Source organism: Choloepus didactylus, chromosome 4 (genome assembly GCF_015220235.1).
Source record: "Choloepus didactylus isolate mChoDid1 chromosome 4, mChoDid1.pri, whole genome shotgun sequence".
Taxonomy (NCBI): Eukaryota; Metazoa; Chordata; class Mammalia; order Pilosa; family Megalonychidae; genus Choloepus; species Choloepus didactylus.
The window spans coordinates 15,423,462-15,443,819 of record NC_051310.1 but is presented as its reverse complement, the minus strand read 5'-3'; the positions used below and the strand labels follow the sequence as shown (position 1 = coordinate 15,443,819).

Sequence of the window (20,358 nt, the reverse complement as noted above, 5' to 3'; positions counted from 1 at the left end):
CATGCCTGTGATGTTCTCCTCCCTCATTGAATCAGGGCTGGTCTGTGTGACCGGTAGAATGTGGTGGAAGCATTGGCTTCTCACTTCCAGGGCTGGGTCATAAAAGAAGCTGTGGCTTCCATCTTGGTTTCTCACACTGCTCTCTGTGCCAGCAGAGCTGGAACTTGGGTGAGGCAAGTGAAGCACCTCAAGTGCAAAATTTAGGGAGGCACCTACCCTCAGGTGCTGACCCTGCATTTGACCCAACCTGAGAGTGAGTGCCCCCTTCACTCGTCTCACCCTAGTCTCAGCCCTGATGGTGAGGCCCATGTGGAGAGGTGGTCTCCACGGGACACCCACCAACAGTCAACGCCAACTTGCCAGTTGTGTAGGAGCCACCTCGGGAGCAGATCCTCCAGCCCCAGTCAAGCTCTCTGCTGAGCCCTGCAGCCCAGGCTCATGACTGACTGAGAGCCTCAGGAGGGAACCTGAGCCAGCCAAACTGCTCCCAAACTCTCAACCCACAGAAACTGGGGTAGATATTGTGTAATGATAATTTGTCTAAGACACTGAGTTGTTTTTTTTTTTTTTGAGATTGTTCACATACCATACAATTACCCAAAGATACAAAGTGTGCAATCAGTTGCCCACGGTACCATCGTACAGATGTGCATCCATCACCAGAATTTTTTTTTCAATTTTTCGAACATTTTCATTACTCCAGAAAAGAAATAGAGACAAAAAGAGGAAACTCAAATCTTCCCATACCCCTAACCACTCCCCCTCCATTATTGATTCATAGTATTGGTATGGTTGATGAAAGAACATTAAAATACTACTAAATGTAGTATATAGTTTGCAATAAGTATATTTTATTCTTATATGCCCCTCTCTTATTAACTTCTACTTATAGCATCATACATTTGTTCTAGTTCATGAGAGAGATTTCTAATATTTGTATAGTTAATCGTGGACATTGTCCACCACAAGATTCACTGTCTTATACATTCCCATCTTTTAACCTCCAACTTTCCTTCTGGTGACATACGTGACTCTGAGCTTCCCCTTTCCACCACATTCACACACCATTCAGCACTGTTAGTTATTCTCACAATGTGCTACCATCCCCTGTCCATTTCCAAACGTTTAAGTTCACCCTAGTTGAACATTCTGCTCTTAATAAGCAACTGCTCCCCATTCTTTAGCCTTGTTCTATATCTTGGTAACTTAAATTTCATGTCTATGAGTTTACATATTATAATTAGTTCATATCAGTGACACCCTGCAATATTTGTTCTTATGTGTCTGTCTTATTTCACTCAATATAGTGTCTTCAAGGTTTCTTCACCAACCCATTTTTTTTAAGACAGTTTTGTTCACAAAATACATTCCATCCTAAGTAAACAATCAATAGTTCCCTGTATAGTCACGTATTTACGTATTTGCCACCATCGCCACTATCTATATAAAGACGTCTCCTTTTCTTCCACAAAGAAGGAGGAAGAGTCAAAGAAAGCAGAGAAACAAAAGAGAAAGAAAAAAACATAACAGCTAGGAAGCACCAAATGGAAAGGTAGCATTAAACTAAAGTAGAATAAAGAATCAGACAACATTACCAAGGCCAAGAGTCCCATACCCTTCCCCCCCATAGGCATTTAGCTTTGGTACATTGCCTTTGTTACATTAAAGGAAGCATAATATAATGTTTCTGTTAATTATAGTCTCTAGTTCACATTGATTTTATTTCCCCCCCAATCCCACCTTATTTTTAACACCTTGCAATGTTGACATTCATTTGTTCTCCCTCATGTAAAAACATATTTGTAACTTTTAGCACAATTGTTGAGCACCCTAGGTTTCACTGAGCTATATAGTCCCAGTCTCTATCTTTCCTCTTTCCTTCTGGTGTCCCACATGCTCCTAACTTTTCTCCTTCAACCATACTCACAGTCATCTTTGTTCAGTGTACCCACATTGTTGTGCTATCACCCAAAATTGTTTTCCAAACCTCCTACTCCTGTCTTTTCCTTTCCATCTCTAGTGCTCCCTTTAATATTTCCCATAAAGCAGGTATCTTGTTCACAAACTCTGTCATTGTCTGTCAGAGAATACTCTAAGCTCTCCCTCATATTTGAAGGACAATTTTGCCAGATATAGGATTCTTGGTTGGTGGTTTTTCTCTTTCAGTATCTTAAATATATCACCCCATTTCCTTCTTGCCTCCATGGTTTCTATTGAGAAATCCGCATATAGTCTTATTAAGCTTCCTTTGTATGTGATGGATCACTTGTCTCTTGCTGCTTTCAGGATTCTCTTTTTATCTTTGATGTTTGATAATCTGATTATTAAGTGTCTTGGCATAGGCCTATTCAGATCTATTCTGTTTGGGGTACGCTGTGCTTCCTGGATCCATAATTTTATGTCTTTTATAAGAGATGGGAAATTTTCATTGATTATTTCCTCTGTTATTGCTTCTGCCCCTTTTCCCTTCTCTTCTCTTTCTGGGACACCCATGACATGTACATTCCTGCATTTCATGTAGCCTCTATCTGTTCTTTTGTATGTAGGCTTTCAGGTGTCTTGTTCTCCAGTTCCTGAGTGTATGTCTGTTGTATGTCTCCACTGTGTCTCTCATCTCTTGTGTTATACCTTTCATTTCCATAGATTCCGCCAGTTGTTTTTTTCAAACTTTCAATTTGTACCTTATGTATGTCCAGTGTTTTCATTATACACTTCATCTCTTTTGCCATATCTTCCCTACACTTTTTGAATTGATTTAGTATTAGTAGTTTATATTCCTGTATCTCAGTTGAAGTGTAAGTTTGTTCTTTTGACTGGGCCATAACTTTGTTTTTCTTAGTGTAGGCTGTAGTTTTCTGTTGTCTAGACAGCTGGTTTCTTTGGTTACCCCAATCAGGTTTTCCCAGACCAGAATGGGCTCAGGTCTTGGAATAAGGCAATAGTATCCAGTTCCCCTGAGGGTGTGTCTTAGATTGATACACTCTGTGATGCCTCAAGTCACTGTGCTTTTCTTCCCAGCAGGTGGAGCCTGTCAGCCTGTGGCTCCAGACTGGTGTAAGGAGGTGTGGCCCGTGGCTGTTTTCCCCCAGGCTCTGGGGTCTGGTTCTGAATGGAAGGTGGGTAGTAGAGCTTGGCACCACCTTCTTCCTCTTAGGGAAAATACACCCCCCAGGGACAGGTCATTTACATTCAAATAGTCTCTCTGCCTGTGTTATCTCCACCCTTGTCTGGGTCAAAGTGCTGGGAACTGAAAATGGCTGAGACTTTTTCCACTGAGCTGAAAAAGGGACAGAAATCCCCCCCTTCAGGGCCAAGTCCATGGCCACCCTCAGTTTCACCCATTGGCCAGAGACAGCACCCAGTCCTCTGGGCTCCCCTCCATCCCAGAGACATCTTCCAGCTCTCCAAGGTCAGTCATCACCAAAAGCATCTGTCTGCTTTTTGGAGATTTGTAGCTTGAATTGAGCAGTCCAGGCTTGTTAATTAAAACCCCAGTTGGAGATCAGCTGACTATATTTGCTTGCTCGGAGAGTGCTGCTCTCTAGCACAGAGAGGCTTTGCAGTTTGCTGTGAGGGAGGGAACTCTCGGCTTGGATCCGCAGTTTTTACTTATAGATTTTATGCTGTGATCTTGGGCATCTGTCCCAGTTCAGGTTGGTGTATGATTAGTGGACAGTCACATTTGTCCCCCTGCAGATATTCCAGATTATTTACTAGTTGTTTCTGGTTGTTCATTAGTTGTTCCACTCCTCTCTATGCTGCCATCTTAGCTCCTCCCTAGCCACTAAGTTTTGGGATAATTTGTTATGCAACAACAGATAACTATACAGATATTAGTACCTGGAAGTGGGGGGCTGCCCTAACAAAAACCTAAAAATGTGGGAGTAGCTTCAAGACCAAGCAAAGGGTGGAAACTGGAAGGACTTCCAGGAGAATGTTAAGGAAAGCCTAAACAGCCTCAAAGAGGCTGTAGGAAGTCTGATGGGCCTCAAGGAGCTTATCAGCAAAGGCTAAAAGGAAAATAAGGAAAATGTTATTGGAAGCTGAAGAAAACAGATCCTTGTTATTTAATGGCAGAAAATTTGGAAACACTGTCACTGATAGTAACATGGAAAGCAGGAAATCTATCTACATTAGGGTTTTCCAGAAGAGCAGAACTGACAGGATTTATTAGATTTATTATAGGAATATTATTAGATTTATTATAGGAATTGTCTCACATGACCAGAGAGATTGACAAGTCCAAATTCTGTAGGGCAGGCCACAAGCTGGAAACTCCAGTGAAGGTGAAATTGAATTCCCCAGGAAAAGCTGGCTGACTGAAGTGGAGATAGAAATTCTTCTCTCTGACTGCTGAAATCTTCAGTTCTTGCTTTAAGGCTTCCTACTAATTGGATGAGACTTCTCTCATTGCTGAAGGCAATCTCCTTTGATGATTGTTGATTCCATCAGCCATAGATACAATCAACTGATTAAGGATTTAAATCCATCAATGAAATAGTCTCACAGTAACAACAAGGCCAGTGCTTGACCAAACAACTGGACACCATTACCTAGCCAAGTTGACAAACCTTCATGCTATCTAATAAACTGGGTGATCCGGCAAAGGAGATTCCCAAGAAGAAGGTTGAATGTACCACCTGGCTTCTTCTAGCTTCCCATGGTAAAATGCAAGAGGAAAGAGATAAAGAAATAAATCTAAAATGTAAAAAAAACAGGCCTTGCCACATTTGATAATTCCTCTCCAGAAAGCAAACAAGGCTAAAATCAAGAAACAGCTTCTCAGCTAAGATCAGAGCACAAATAGGAAAACATGGTTTAAAGATGAAACCAAGGGTGGACTGTAAAATCCTTGGTTAAGACCTTAGAAAGATCTAAGACCTAAGATCAGATAGCTGTTCAAATAATAGAGCTCATTAGAGTCTTAAGAGGATTGCCCTTAGGCAATCTCAGACAAAGCCCAAGAAGAGAAGAGCTGATCTCAAAGATATTTGTGGTTTTCATTTGTCCAGTAGAGTAAACTCTAATGAGATTCATAAGAGACCCACAAAGTTTTAAAGAAAGTTGTATTAGCAGAAACACCACCAGCTGGCTTCACCAGTTTTTACATGCACTCATTTGTGTTTGTTTGTGTGTGTGTGTGTGTGTAGCTCTATGCACTGTTATCACATCTAGAGATGCATGTAACCCCCAACACAATCAAGATACAGAGTTGTAATTTTCCTCGGGATTAATTTCATTCATATTCAAAAACTATTTACTGGGCAGTTCCAGGCACTAGGTGCTTTTTAATCTTGAAATGAACAAGGAAGCCTTTAGGGTCAAGACAGAAATAATAAATATATAATTTAGTATCAGGTGATGATACATGATATGAAGAAAAATAGAACAGAATAAGGGAATGGCGAATGCAAGGGTGGGTGGGCTCCTTTAGATTGAGTCATCAGAATGGTGAGCCTGAGTGAAAGAGGGGACAGGCTCGTGGATTCTGGAGGATGAGTGTTCTGGGCACAGGCCCTGAGGTGGGGATGGCAGCTGCACCCCGTTCTCCCACTGTGGGGGAGGCAGTGGAAGTCAGCTCCGTCATGTCTGTGGATGGAGGTGTATGTACCTGTGGCTCCAGCACTTTCCACTGACCAGCCCCCTTCCAAAACGACATTTCATGTGATTTTAACACCTGCTGTCGTCACACTCCAGGGATCTTTTCTAAGGTGAAAAAAATACTCCTTACCTGCTCAAGGCCTGTTCAGTGGCTCCTCAGAGTGTCTGGAATCCTCAGTTCACTGAACACTTTCATAGAACTCTCTTACTCAACCCTCCAACCTGGGAGGGAGGAGGCCCTGGGGGTGAGAGGCAGGGCTGGGTGTGCCCTGGAGTGGGTGAGGGATTCCTACCCTACCACTCGGTTTCAGGGCCTTTGCCTTTTCCCTCAAACACTCAGCTCTGAGTCTCAGACCCCACTGACCACCGCTTATCCTTGTAGCCGTCTCTCCTGATACTGACACCAAGCTCCTCGCCCCCTGAAGAGGTTGGCCCCTGGCTTATTGTCACTCTGTCCAGCACAGTGCCTGTCACGGTTCTTGGGGATTTCAATAAACCCACAGCGAGTCCTTCCGAGACTGAGCCCTCCACCCCCATGTTGCATCCTAGAGTGGACTGTGTCATCACTAGGAACCCCAAGCCCCCCATAAGCTCAATCTCATGTCCTACTTTCCACCACTTCCTCTTACCTTCCACTTTATTCCCTCTTAGATCCCAGCCCCAACCGTCCTTCCCACCCTCCAGACTCAACCACCTGTCCCACCCACACATTTTCCCAACCCCATCTGCCTGCTGTCCTCAAACCTGTTAACCACTTCCATGGCTTTGCTCATGTCCTCACACTCACCGAGCTGAACATCGCCCTGGCCGAGTCCATCACTCCACCTGCTGGGAACCATCCTGAGCTGTGGGACACATGGCCAACAGGACACAAGGCCAGACTGGCTCCTCTCATACCCATCCGTGACCTCCAACTCGAAGTGGACACTGGATGTGACCTGACGGTCACATGCACTCTCCCTTGTCCATCCACACTCCTGCTCTGCTACGTGGTGCTTTCATGCTTTCTTCTCCTAAGCCTCCCATCCCTGATGGCCTCAGGCCCTGGTCCCCTGAAAAAACAAAGCAGTCAGAAGAGAACTTGGACAAGCTCTCACCGGCACATCCAGCCCCACTGTCAGTGGTGTCTGCATCTCCCGCTGCCCTCCAGGCAGGATGGATGCAGCGTCCCTGTTCCTCCCCAAGGCCATCTCCTCCTCCTGAGCCCTCAATATCCACCTCTCTCATCCACCATGGGGCGTTGCCTCAACAAAGTATCCTTTCTCCCTTTTGCGTCAATTTTTCTCTCTTTCAGATTTTTCCCAAACAAAAATATTTCCCATGCTATTTTTTCTCCACTCTTAAAAAAGAAAAGAAAAACAAAACCAACCTCTCTTGATCCCACCTTCTCTTCTAGATACTGCCCCGTTTCTCTTTTCCTTTACAACAGATTTCCTTGGAAGAATGGTCAGACTCACTGTCTCTAATTTCCCTCCTGGCAAACTCTCTCTCTCTCTCTTTCTCTCTCTCTCTCTTAGATAAGTAAATTATGGCATATCAATACATTGGAATACCACAGAACAATGAAAATTCCTCATGCAGCAACGTGGACAAATCTTACACCTGATATTGAGCAAAATAAGCCAGACCCAGAAGAAAACATACAGAACAACTCCATATGCATGAAGTTCACAAACAGTCTTACCTAAACCACACTGTGCAGCCAAACTTGCATGAAAATAAGCACAAACTTGCATGAAAATAAGGAGCAGATCACCATAAAAATCGGGATCATCGTTCCCTTCAAGGGAGAAGAGAGTCATAATAGAAAAGGAACTCAGAGTCATCGGAGTCATTGGGCAGTGTTGGATTTATGGACCCAGGGGCGGCACTTAGCCACAAAACCATGTGCCTTGGACTTTCTTCTGAGTGTTATGTTTCACATCATTGTGAATATAATTAACAGCACTGAATCAAATATTTGAATGTGGTTAAAAGGGGGAAATTGTAGGTTATATATAAGTTACCAGGCTAAAAATTTTAAAAAAACCATGGGACTGCACAACACAAACAGCGAATACTAATGTAAACCATGAACTATAGCTAGTAGTTTAAAAAAAAAAAAAAAAAAAACAGGTTAAAAAAATGTAAGGGAAGTTTGTTTCCAAGAAAATTGTGGGTTAAGTATCCTAAACCCTTCCTACATTAAAACGTCTAAAAATACTAGATAAAATATATTTACATATTCAAACATATTTATGTATACACATATTTTACATATATATATTTTATGCATATTTTTGCCTTCTAATGCAATTTTATTGAGATATATTCACACATCATACAATCCATCCAAAGTATATAATCAATGGGTCAGAGTATCATCACATAATTGTGCATTCATCACCACAATAAATCCATTTCAGAACATTTTTATTACTCCAAAAATAAAAATATGAAAGCAAACCCAAAGCATCCCATACCCCTTATCCGCCACTATTGTTGTCCCCTAGTATTGGTGTGGTACATTTGTTGCTGTTGATGAAAGAATATTAAAATATTACTGTTACCTATAGTCTATAGTTTGCAATAGGTACATTTTTTCCCATATACCCCTCTATTATTGACTACTTGTAAAAGTGTCGTACATTTGTTCTGGTTCATGAAAGAACTTATTTATATTTGTAGTGCTAATCAAAGTCGTCATCCACCACAAGGTTCACTGTGTTATACATTCCCATGTTTTAACCTCTAGCTTTCCTTCTGGTAACAAACATTGTAACTGGTGCCCTGCTGGCAATGGTGTCAGGCAGAACCTTGTTCCAGGTTCAGGACTCTTGCCACAGAAAGAATTCAGAGATGACAGGGGCCAGGAGGAGTAAGTAGTAAAGTTTATTAAAGAAGAGAGAAACAGTACACATCAAAGAGATAACGCGGATGTGTACAAGGGAGAAGCACACACCAAGTAGCAGTGGGCTAGCTTCTTACAGGGAAGTTTTACAGTGGTTTTCTTATTTTGACCTTTGACCACCAGGTGTCTTCTTTGTCCTAGGAGGAGATAGCTGTTGGAACTTGTAACTGCTGTCATGTATCTAAAATTCATCTTTGGGCAGATGTTTAGCAACCTTTATGACCCTATGCTTTCTGTCATTAACTAAGAAATTTGCTTTGGGCCTATGATTTTACAAGCTATTATGGTTTGTGGAGGTTTTGGAGCTTTAGGGGAAATGTTTGTTCCATGAGGTTTGCAGCTGACATTCACAGCTCTGCATTAACTCTTTCAAAGCTGAATAGAGGACCAGGGGCGAAAGCCTCAATGCCCTAGTCTATCCTGCCTCAACATGACTCTAAACTACCCCTTTCAACCATATTCACCTACAACTCAGCACTATTGATTATACTCACAATAACATGCTACTATCACCTCTATCCATTTCCAAACATTTAAGTACAACTAGTTCAAACTTCTACATGTACTAAGCAACTACACCCCATTCTCTAGGCTCATTCTGTCTCCTGGTAATCTATGTTCTAGATTTTACGTATTATAATTAGTTCATATTAGTGAAATCATACAATATTTATCCTTTTGTGCCTGACTTATTTCACTCAGCATAATGCCCTCAAGGTTCAGCCATGTCGTTGCACGTATCAGGACTTCATTCTTACTGCTGAATAATATTCCGTCATATATAGGGAACTGGTGGTTTGATGGGTTGAGCCCTCTACCACAGGTTTTACCCTTGGGAAGACGGTTGCTGCAAAGGAGAGGCTAGGCCTCCCTATAATTGTGCCTAAGAGCCTCCTCCCAAATGCCTCTTTGTTGCTCAGATGTGGCCCTCTCTCTCTAGCTAAGCCAACTTGAAAGGTGAAATCACTGCCCTGTCCCGCTACGTGGGATCAGACACCCAGGGGAGTGAATCTCCCTGGCAACGTGGAATATGACTCCCGGGGAGGAATGTAGACCTGGCATCGTGGGACGGAGAACATCTTGACCAAAAGGGGGATGTGAAAGGAAATGAAATAAGCTTCAGTGACAGAGAGATTCCAAAAGGAGCCAAGAGGTCACTCTGGTGGGCACTCTTACGCACAATTTAGACAACCCTTTTTAGGTTCTAAAGAATTGGGGTAGCTGATGGTAGATACCTGAAACTATCAAACTGCAACCCAGAACCCATGAATCTTGAAGACAGTTGTATAAAAATGTAGCTTATGAGGGGTGACAATGGGATTGGGAAAACCATAAGGACCACACTCCTCTTTGTCTAGTTTATGGATGGATGAGTAGAAAAATAGGGGAAGGAAACAAACAAACAAACAGACAAAGGTACCTAGTGTTCTTTTTTACTTCAATTGCTCTTTTTTACTTTAATTATTATTCTTGTTATTTTGTGTGTGTGTGCTAATGAAGGTGTCAGGGATTGATTTAGGTGATGAATGTACAACTACGTAACGGTACTGTGAACAATCGAATGTACGATTTGTTTTGTATGACTGCATGGTATGTGAATATATCTCAATAAAATGAAGATTTAAAAAAAAAAAAAGAAATAACAACAAAAAAATATTCCATCATATATCTATATAACCACATTTTGTTTATCCGTTCATTTGATGGACACTTGGGTTGTTTCCATCTTTTGCAAAAGTGAATAATGCTGCTATGAACATCAATGTGCAAGTGTCTGTTATCATCCCTGTTTTCAGATATTCTGACTATATACCAAGTAGTGAGATTGCCTGGTTGTAAGACAACTCTGTATTTAGTTTTCTGAGGAGCTGCCAAACCATTCTCCAGAGCGGCTGTACCATTTTACATTCCCATCAACAGTGAATAAGTGTTCCTATTTCTCCACATCCTCTCCAAGTAGTTTCCTGTTTGTTTAATAGCAGCCATCCTAATGGATGTGAAACAGTATCTCGTGGTTTTGATTTGCATTTCCCTAATAGCTGGAGAAGATGAGCATCTTTTCGTGTGCTTTTTAGCCATCTGTACTTCCTTTTTGGAAAAAGGTCTATTCATGTCTTTTGCCTATTTTTTAAATTGGGTTGTTTGTCTTTTTCTTGTAGGATGCACATATAAAATATATATTTACATATAAAAAGCCACAAGAGATACCACTAGACACCTACCAGTTTGGCAAAAAGTCTGACAAAACCATCATTTTAAATGCATGGATGAGCTTGCAAGAAAGCAAAAAAGTAAGGGAAATCTGCTGAGGCCAAGGTCAAAGCCAGATTCCAGGAGGTGGGCAAGCTCTGAAGTTAATGAATAAAACTGACAGACAGCAAGAAGACATACGTTCTGCTTTGATTCTGCATTGAGAGATGAGAATCTCCTGTAAAGAACTGTGGCCTGCGATGGGCCTTCACATAGGTTTAGGTCATGGTTTCTTGAACTTACTTCATTTAGCATTTTGCTGACACATCCCCTGAAAACAACTCTCGTCAAGGTCGCCAGTAACCTCCACACTGCTAACTCTACCCATCACTTCCCACTCTCCAGATTGACCTCTTGCAGAAATTCATGTGCTCTGTCTCTTCCTCTTCCTTGGAAGACTTTGCTCTCATGGCTTCCAGGAAGGTGCCCTCCCTGGTTCCCTCCACCCCCACCCCGACCTCTGCCCAGCGGAGGCCCCAGCTCAGCACTGGACCACTCCCTGGGTAGCTCATCCAGCCATGTGGCTTGAAGTACTACTGTGTGCTCATGACCCCAAAATTCTCTCTGCAGCTGGGATTCGCCCTTGTTTACCCCGTTGCCTACTAGCCCCTCCATTCGACTTGTCACCTTCGACTGTGAGCCCCTCATTGTCCCTCGAAGCTGCCCTCCCCCAGCCTTCCCTGCCTAATAATCTCAAGCCCATCCTTCAGGTCTCTCCAGCAAAAAACTTGGAGTTTTCATCCCTGAGGCTTCTCTTTCTCTCATACCCTACATTCAATCTGTCGGCAAAGCCTATGTCGGTTCTCGTCCAATGGATCCCGAATCTGACCACTTCTCACCACCTCCACGGCTGTCACCCGGGTGCAGCCACCTGCCCTCCTGTCCACCCAGATATTGCAGTGGCCGCTAACCACTGTTCCTGCTCCTATACTGGGGCCTCCTTGGTCGATTCTCAAAGCAACAGCCAGAGGGACCCTGGTAGGACAGAAGTGCTAAAAACCCTCTAATGGCTTCCTGGCCTTTTTAGAATAAAATTCAAGATCCTTAGAGTGTCCTATGGGGACCTATATTATCTGATCCCCGCCTACCTCTCCAAGCTCACCGGCCCTCTCCCCCTCTTCTGCCATCCTGGCCCCCTCTGCCCCTGCCTTGGGGCCTCTGTACTTACTCTCCCCTCTTCTGCAAATGCTCCCTCACCTCCTTCAGGCTTTTATAGAAATGTTACCTTCTTATCAGGCCTTTCCTGACCACCCTTTTGAAAACTGTGACCTCATCTTAACCACCCCTCTCATTCCCTGCTTCATGTCCCTCCAGAGAAGGAGCCAAGAATTTGACTAACTTTGTTTATTTGCCTCCCCCAACTAGAAATGTTAGCTCTGTAAGGGCAGGGACCTCTGTTTGTTTTGTTCTTCACTATATCCCAGCTGACATGTAGTAGATGCTCAATAAATCCCTGTTGAATCAATAAATGAATAAATTTTCCAAGAGATATCTTTAAAAAGAAGAGAAGGTTGTACTGATCAAGGGAAAAATTCCCTACTGTTCATTGAAGGGGGAAACCTTTTAAGGATCCCACTTCCCTTACCTTCTGCCTCAGGAGGCCCACAGGTGTCTTTAATAGGGGGCGAATTCAGGTCCAAGTCCTGCCTGTGCTGTGCCCCAGGGATCAGGTGCACATAAAACTGGTCACAACATCCAGCTGGGGCTACTGGATGGCATCAGTTAAGTTCTATTGGAACAGCCAGACTTATTCATTCATTAATTCACTAATTCACTCATTCCACAGACCTCTCCTCCAGGACTGACCTTGTTTGTCACTGTCAGTTTGTCCATCTACCCCCATCACAGGCTTTGAGCTCTTCCTGAGCAGACATTTCATCTGTATCCTTAATGCAGCCCTGGGCCTGGCATGAACAAGGCAACTCAACAAAAGTTGAATGCATGAATGTATGAAAGGAAGATCATGGGTCAGTGTGAAAGGAGGCCAGCAGCTGGGAATTAACAAGGCATGTCCTCGGGATGGTTGGAAGACCTACCTGTTTGGAGCTGCCTCTTCTTTCTTTTCTGGCTTCCACTGACTTCCAGCTTCTGGCTCTCCCCGTGGCTTCCTTTCCATGTCCGATTTCCTCTGCTTATAAGGACCTTGGCCATACTGGATTGAGGCCCACCCTCATTCAGTGTGGGCACCTTAACTAATAACATCTTCAAAGGTCCTATTTACAAATAGGTCCACACCCACAGGACCAGGGGTTGAGACCCAAACATGCCTTTTGTGGGGAACACGATTCCATCCCCAATAGAATGTGTGGGCTTTGGGTGGAGAAGAATGAGGGAGAGACATGCAGCGGCAAATCTGAGGGACATAAAGATCATATCTACCATTTACTGAGTACCTGACTGTGCCAAGCATCATGCTGGGTGCGTTACATCAGTGGTGGACTATTTCGGGCAGTCTACCTCCCTCAGTGAACTGGGCCCCACTTCACTCATTCATTTAGCAAGTATTTAAGCCCTACTACGTAGTATACCCTGTCCTAGGTGCCAGGTACAAAATAGTGAAAAAGGCCAGATGTTGTCCATGCTTTCATGGAGGGGAGACAGACACTAAATAAACAAATAAAATGATTTACATATCATACAACTTGGGATAGGAGTAAATATTATAAGGGAATGAATGAGGTGCTGGTGGAGAACAAGATGGGAGACCTACTTGGTGGCCGGGGCGGGGGTGGTATTAACACTGAGGCCTGAGGGTGAGAAGGCACCATCCACAAGAAGGGGGAGTGTGCGTGTGGTGGGGGAGGAGGGTGGTGGAAAGTTCCAGGCAGCAGGAACAGCAAACCCAATCTTCCCGAGGGCTGGATGGCTGGACGGTGTGTATAAGAGGGAGTATGGTTTGAGTTGGAGCTCCAGAGGGAGGCAGGGCTGGATCCATTGGGACTTTATGGGCCAGGTAAGGGGCTGGGTTTAATTTTACACACAGCAGAAGCCTCTGGAAGCGGTTAAGCAGGAGAGTGACATAGTCTGCTTTCTACTGTGGATCCCTCTGGCTGCCAGGTGTAGAATGGAGAGGAGAGGGACAAGAGTGAATGCAGAAGACCAGCTAGAAGGCCAGCAGAGTGGTCCAGGGCAGAGATGATGGGGCTGGGGCAATGGAAGCAGGGATGAAGGAAGTGCACAGATTTCAGATGAATTTGAAGGAGCTGGGGGGAGAGGTGAGACAAAGAGAAGTTGAAAAGGATGACTCCTAGGTTTTTGGCTTCAGTAGTTGAGTAGATGAAGATGCCATTTCCTGAGATTTGGAGGACAGGGGGAATGGATTAGGGGATGGGGTAAAGAAACAGTTCCAATGTGGACTTAGGTTTGCAGTGCCTTTGAGACACCTAAATGAAGAGGAGAGGTCCGGGCTGGTGGTATGAACTGGGGCATCTCCAGGGATCACACAGCATCCAGGCCCAGAGGCTGAGGCTGTGCTGTGCAACTAACCTCCACCTGCACGCAGCCACAGCGGCCTGCACCTGCCTGGACACCTGATTTCAGCCTGAATCAGAGTTTCCCACACTCTGCTGAGGATACGCTGAATATGCCTTGATGTGGGCCAGGGCAGGGGAAAGTAACCTTCCGGAATCATGTATATCAACTGGGAAGCTGGGTGGTGGGGAGGGGCAGTTGTGCTCTACCCTGTAGGGTGAGGAGCAAAAGCAGCTGGGCTACAGAGAGAGAAGTGGGTGCCAACAGCAGGGGTGCACAAGACACTGGAGAGAGCCCTTCTGTCCCCTAGTTTATGGTCTGCATCTTTTCCTGGGGCCAGCAGCCTCCCTGCCCTGCCCTTGAGAATTCTGACACACCACCCCGTGCCGGGATTAGATTTCCACTATCAAGCTGGTTCTCCTCTGTGTACTTCCAGCTCCTTCCTCTCTCTCACTTGATTCCTGAAGGCCCTTTTCTGCCTCCTCTAGTCTGCATCAAAGCCTATTTGGAGAAGCAAAAGGATATGCACAAGAATATGCCTCTCGGGTCACACAGCCTGGGTTGAAATCCTATCCCTGACACTAGAGCTGGAACAGGGTATCTAGAACGGCAGTTTCTAGAATGTCACCTGCTCTCAGTATCACCAGAGAGCACTGTCCCACGTGAGGCAGGGCACCAAGGAGGAATAAAGCTGCTAAACACAGGGAAACAATTGTTTTAGCCTGGGATTCTTTCTGAAACTCTTCCTGTACAGCGAAGGTGGAGGAAGGAATGGGCAGGTGTTGGATTTAGGGGTTGATCCTCATCAACAAGCTCCTCCCAGGAGAGATCAGCTGTTTTCTACTGTTTTCTCTGACCGGCCTTTGGCTTTCTTTATCACTTTCCCCTCTGCAAAACTGGATTGATGGGAGAAAGGGCTGTGGATGACACTCTGGTTTAGTTCTAAGAAAGGGATGTGCTAAAGGTTAGAGCAAGGACTGGGGCTGCCTTTGCCAAAGGAAAAAAAAAAAAGAATTCCCCTCAAAGAACTGTATTTCAATTAAGTTCATCTTTTGATTTCCCTTTTAAAATTCAGTGCAGAGAAACATTTCTTCCTAAACAAAACTTCAAACGCATCTTGCCTGCAGCTACATTACTAGTGTGCCAGGGAATTCAGCTGCCAGAAAAGGACACTCTATTATAGCTTGATTTTTTAAAAACAAGTTTATTGAGGTATATTTTACATATCAAAAAATTCACTCACTTTAAGCATAGAATCCAATGCCTTTTAGGAGACTTACTGAGTTATGCAAACTTGAGAACATTTTTTGCAGCCACAAATCTACTTTCTGTTTCTATATAGTTGCCTATTCTGGACATTTTATGTGACTGGAATTACACAATATATTTTCTTTTGCACCTGGCTTTTTTCACTTAGCATAATATTTTTGAAATTCATCCACGTTGTGACACATATCAGCACTTCATTATTTTTATTGCTGAATAATCTTGCATTGTGTGTACATTTTGTTTATCCATTCATTCATGAATTAATGGATATTTGGATTGTTTCCCCTTTTGGCTAAGCTGATTATTTTTATCTTTATTTTCGAAATGTTCTAAAATGAACATGCCTTACTTTTGTAGCAAATTTTTAAAAAGCAGTAAAAATTGCTTAAAAACTATGTAATTATATGAGACTATTTCACTAAAAGATTTCACTAAAAGATTCCTCCATAACACCTAGTTAGAATTCAAGAGTTGTTAACTTAGGGTTCAGGAAGCCCCAAGGGATCTGTTGATTCAAATTACGGAGTCTGAAAATTTAGATGGGGAAAATATTATAAATCTATTTTCAGAAATCCGTAACTGGAAATTAATATTTTCTTAAATTATGAGTGTAGGCAAAAAAACACAGCATCATTAGCAATATATTTTCATTTCACATTACAATTGCTGCAGAATCTCAAAATACCATTCACAAACATCACTATTTTAAAATCACAGTAGTTATTAGACTTAGATTTTGCTATTTAGTGTGTTCATAAAGAAGAACATAGATAACTAAATCACAAATTTTAAAAATATTTTGATAACCATATTTCAACATAATTAGTTTCCTTTGTAATTCTATGCATATTATTTTATGCATTTAGAAACAAAATTCTGCAAAGGGGTCCAAGTCCCAAAGAAGATCAGATATGAGCCCCTTCTCTGCACCTGAGCCAGGCTGATCTCCATAGAATCCCAGCATCTCAGAGCTGGAAAGGGCTCTTAAAGACCACCCAAAAGAGAGTGCAAAGGCATTTTAAAATTCTGGAAGTTTCCTCAGAGATATCTCAGGAGTTTCCTGGTGGGGGGTGGGGAAAATTCAGGTGGGGCTCTGGATACCCTCTTCCCTGCCACACCCACATCGTACACACTCTTCAACCAGGACTGTTCTAATTAGAGTTATCTTACATTTGGGGCTTAGACTTAAGACTCCTTTAAAGAAAGAGTCCTATGGTATAACAAACAAACAATAGCTCACATACACCTTACAAACACTAGCCACCCATTTTATAGATGAAGAAACTGAGGAGCTGCCCACCAAGCCACGGCAAGGCATAAGCAACAGGATGTTCGTTGCTGATCCCAGGACCACGGGGAGCGTCTCCTCCACTCAGCCCCTATGCGACCAGGGGTCTTAAGCAGGTTGGAGGGGCCTCTCTACAGAGGTAAAGACAGGTTGAGGATATGGGGTGACTGGGGGTCCAGGAGGTCTCGTCAGGGGCTCAGTGCCCAAAGGACTAATCTCTGGGAGCAGTTTTGCAGCCTGGAGGACATGGAAATGTCGGAATTGCTCTGTCTCATCTGGAGGAACTTCCAAACTGGTATGGGAATATGAAATTCCATTGGATCATCCAGGATCAGTTCATGGAAATATTATACTCTGTGCTCTATAAATCGAAGGATACAGCAGTACTCATTTTACTTGCCAATCCAGACATACTGGTTTGGGTTTTGTTTTTTTTTAAGTACTGAGTGCTCCCTGCTGCTGGAAAACAAAAATGCACCAAGAGGTTCACAATTTCATTCTTCAGAGCTGCTCAGCAAGGAAGTAGAATTTGCAAGGACAAGAATTTGCTAAGGAGGGTCACAGGCTTCCTAGGCGGAGCCTACAGGGTCTGGGCAGGTAATTACATAAGTGATGTAAGATGATTCAAGGCTGTGAAGACATAGGGAGCACACTCAGCCTTCTAAGGTGTTCAAAGTAAAAAAAACAAACAAAAAAATTAATGCTATTTACTTTCCAAAAGACAATAGTTCTCATGGTACAGAGTTCAATGGGTACAAAAGCATGCATTAAGAATAAACCTCCCTCCTACCCCTGTGGCCCAGCCACATTCTCTCCCCAGAATGCAAACATGGTTATCTCTCAAGAGATGGTCTGTACCCAAAAAGTCATCTTTATGCAAATGATCGTATACTATACTCACCATTTCTTTTCTTTTCTTTTTTAATGTGACAGATATTTTTTTTTCAGAATTTCAAATACTTTATTTATGTAAATGTTATATTTGTATATATATATATATTTATACACGCATACCCCAAAACTGTTTTTTGAAAAACTAATGAAATTCAGTTAATAAACCTATTATTAAACTTTATTATGAAAGGTTATGAAAAAATTTAAGCATTTAAAATTGTACTGTCCATACCATTTCTTCCATCGTAAGAATTCATTTTTTTACACAGCTGGGAAGATACCAGATATGGACACTTTTTTATACTTATCTAAGAAAATCTTTTCTTCCTTCCTTTCTCCAGCCAAATTCCTTTGAAAATATTAGTGATAACAGAGACATGATCCAGCACACTTTAGTAAATGTAAACATTCTAAATGATATTAATAGCAAACTTGAAAAATTCAGATTTTCGACTTAATTTTAAAGTGCTCACAAAATTCCCTAGTGGTTTTATAACAGTTCAACTGATTAAAGATATTATAATTGTTCCTGCTTTATTATTGCCATGAATCAACAGCATATCTGATTAGATCTATTAAATACTTCGTACCTTAAATCTTAGAATTTGTTTAAAATAATAGTGCTATTGTAAAAGGATGCCATGATTTAACATGATTCATAGTAGAAATTCTAATATTAAATTAAGTTTTCTAATATTCATTGTCTACAGTTGAGATCATAAAAATGAAAGGTAATATCTGTGTGTGAATGCACACGCACTTTTAGAGTACTTTATACCTTTAAAATAATCTTATGACATCTTAATTGTGGTTTTTGTGCATTCTTCTGAAGACAGCAATGATGATTATGAGTCTGTGCAAGATGAAAAATATTAGATATTATTGGCAGCTAATTAGTCAGTTTTCATAGGCATCAGATTATCACAGGTTCAAACCAGAATCACAATAATGACAACTAAGGTCAAAAATTTGGAGTAACATTTAAGCACATAATGACAAAACTTAAACCAATACAGTTAATTGGAGAATCATTACAATAACATGTTCAAAATAACATAATCTATGTTAAGTGTGTTAACCTCACAGATGACCTAACAAGGCTTATTCAATGATGGAAATGGAAACATTATTCTAAATTCCCTGGCTTTTTCTGCATTTCATTATATTTCTCAATTCTCAAAACTTGGTTCCTGTTTTTCTATATTAGTAAAATTGGTTTTGTGGTATTTTTTCATTCATAGTCGCAGCAGGAGGAAAGGCTTTTCAGGAAAACATCAGGAAAGCAAAGATAGTATTAGCTCAGTTCCCTGATGACATCAGCAAAAGGAAGGGTAAAAAATCAAGTGACAGAACTATATAAAGGAGGTGCAGGAGCAGGGCGAGCAGGAATTAAATTTCCCTGAGATGAAACTTTCGGTTGTGGTGGAGGCGGCCTTGATGGGAACTGCTGAGGTTGCCTGGCTGCATAGGTTGGTACTGGTAATCTGTTTGCATATATAGGAGCTTCTCTGGGAGGAGACACTGGAGCAACATGCCGAGGCACACTCACTGGCTGTCTGGAAACATTTGCTTGATTTTTACCATCTGATTCATATGTTTGTGATCTCTTCTTTGTGAAGCAGATTTTCCGTAGCTGATTTCTCTTGATGAAGATTAAGGCAGCAAATACAATAAGGGGGACAATTAAGAAGAAAAACACCAGAAGTCCATCCCTCAATGAAGCATTCTTTTCATTGTATGTAGGTCCACTGTCCACACTTCCTCCATATCCTTTAGTCTCACAATTTGGCGGAGCCCAGCCATTTTCACAGTGACAGTTCTTATTGCTATTACATACCCCATGTCCATGACACTTTTTCTGAACATCACAGTCATATTCAGAACAGAAGCATTTACACATTGGAAGTTTCTACAGATCTTTCCAGCATCACATTTTGTGCCTTCATTCACCATCCCAGGATCTGGAACATCTGATCCTAGCTGAAAATCTACACCCCAACATGTGGTATCTCTAATGGAGGTTTGAATAAAAGTAGGCATTATTCCAAACACTGGTGTGCCTTGTACATTCTCACATTGAAGCTTTCCACATAAAGCATTCATTGTTGTGCTACCATCTCCCAAAATTGTGTTCCAAACCACACACTCCTGTTTTCTATCACCCTGTAGTGCTCCCGTTAGTATTTCCTGTAGGGCAGGTGTCTTGTTCACAAAGTCTCTCATTGTCTGTTTGTCAGAAAATATTTTGGGCTCTCCCTCATATTTGAAGGACAGCTTTGCTGGATACAGGATTCTTGGTTGGTGGTTTTTCTCTTTCAGTATCTTAAATACATCACACCACTTCCTTCTTGCCTCCATGGTTTCTGCTGAGAGATCCGCACATAGTCTTATTAAGCTTCCTTTGTATGTAATGGATTGCTTTTCTCTTGCTGCTTTCAGGATTCTCTCTTTGTCTTTGACATTTGATAATCTGATTATTAAGTGTCTTGGCGTAGGCCTCTTCATATCTCTTCTGTTTGGGGTACGCTGCGCTTCTTGGATCTGTAATTTTATGTCTTTCATAAGAGATGGGAAATTTTCATTAATTATTTCCTCTATTATTGCTTCTGCCCCCTTTCCCTTCTCTTCTTCTTCTGGGACACCAATGATACGTACATTATTGTACTTTGTTTCATCCTTGAGTTCCCGGAGACAT

At 42.3% G+C, this 20,358-nt stretch overlaps 1 pseudogene; it reads right to left on the bottom strand.

Annotated features, from left to right (window-relative positions):
- Window positions 1-18,909: 18,909 nt before the first annotated feature.
- Window positions 18,910-19,721, bottom strand: LOC119533179 (annotated as a pseudogene).
- Between the last annotated feature and the right edge of the window lie 637 nt (window positions 19,722-20,358).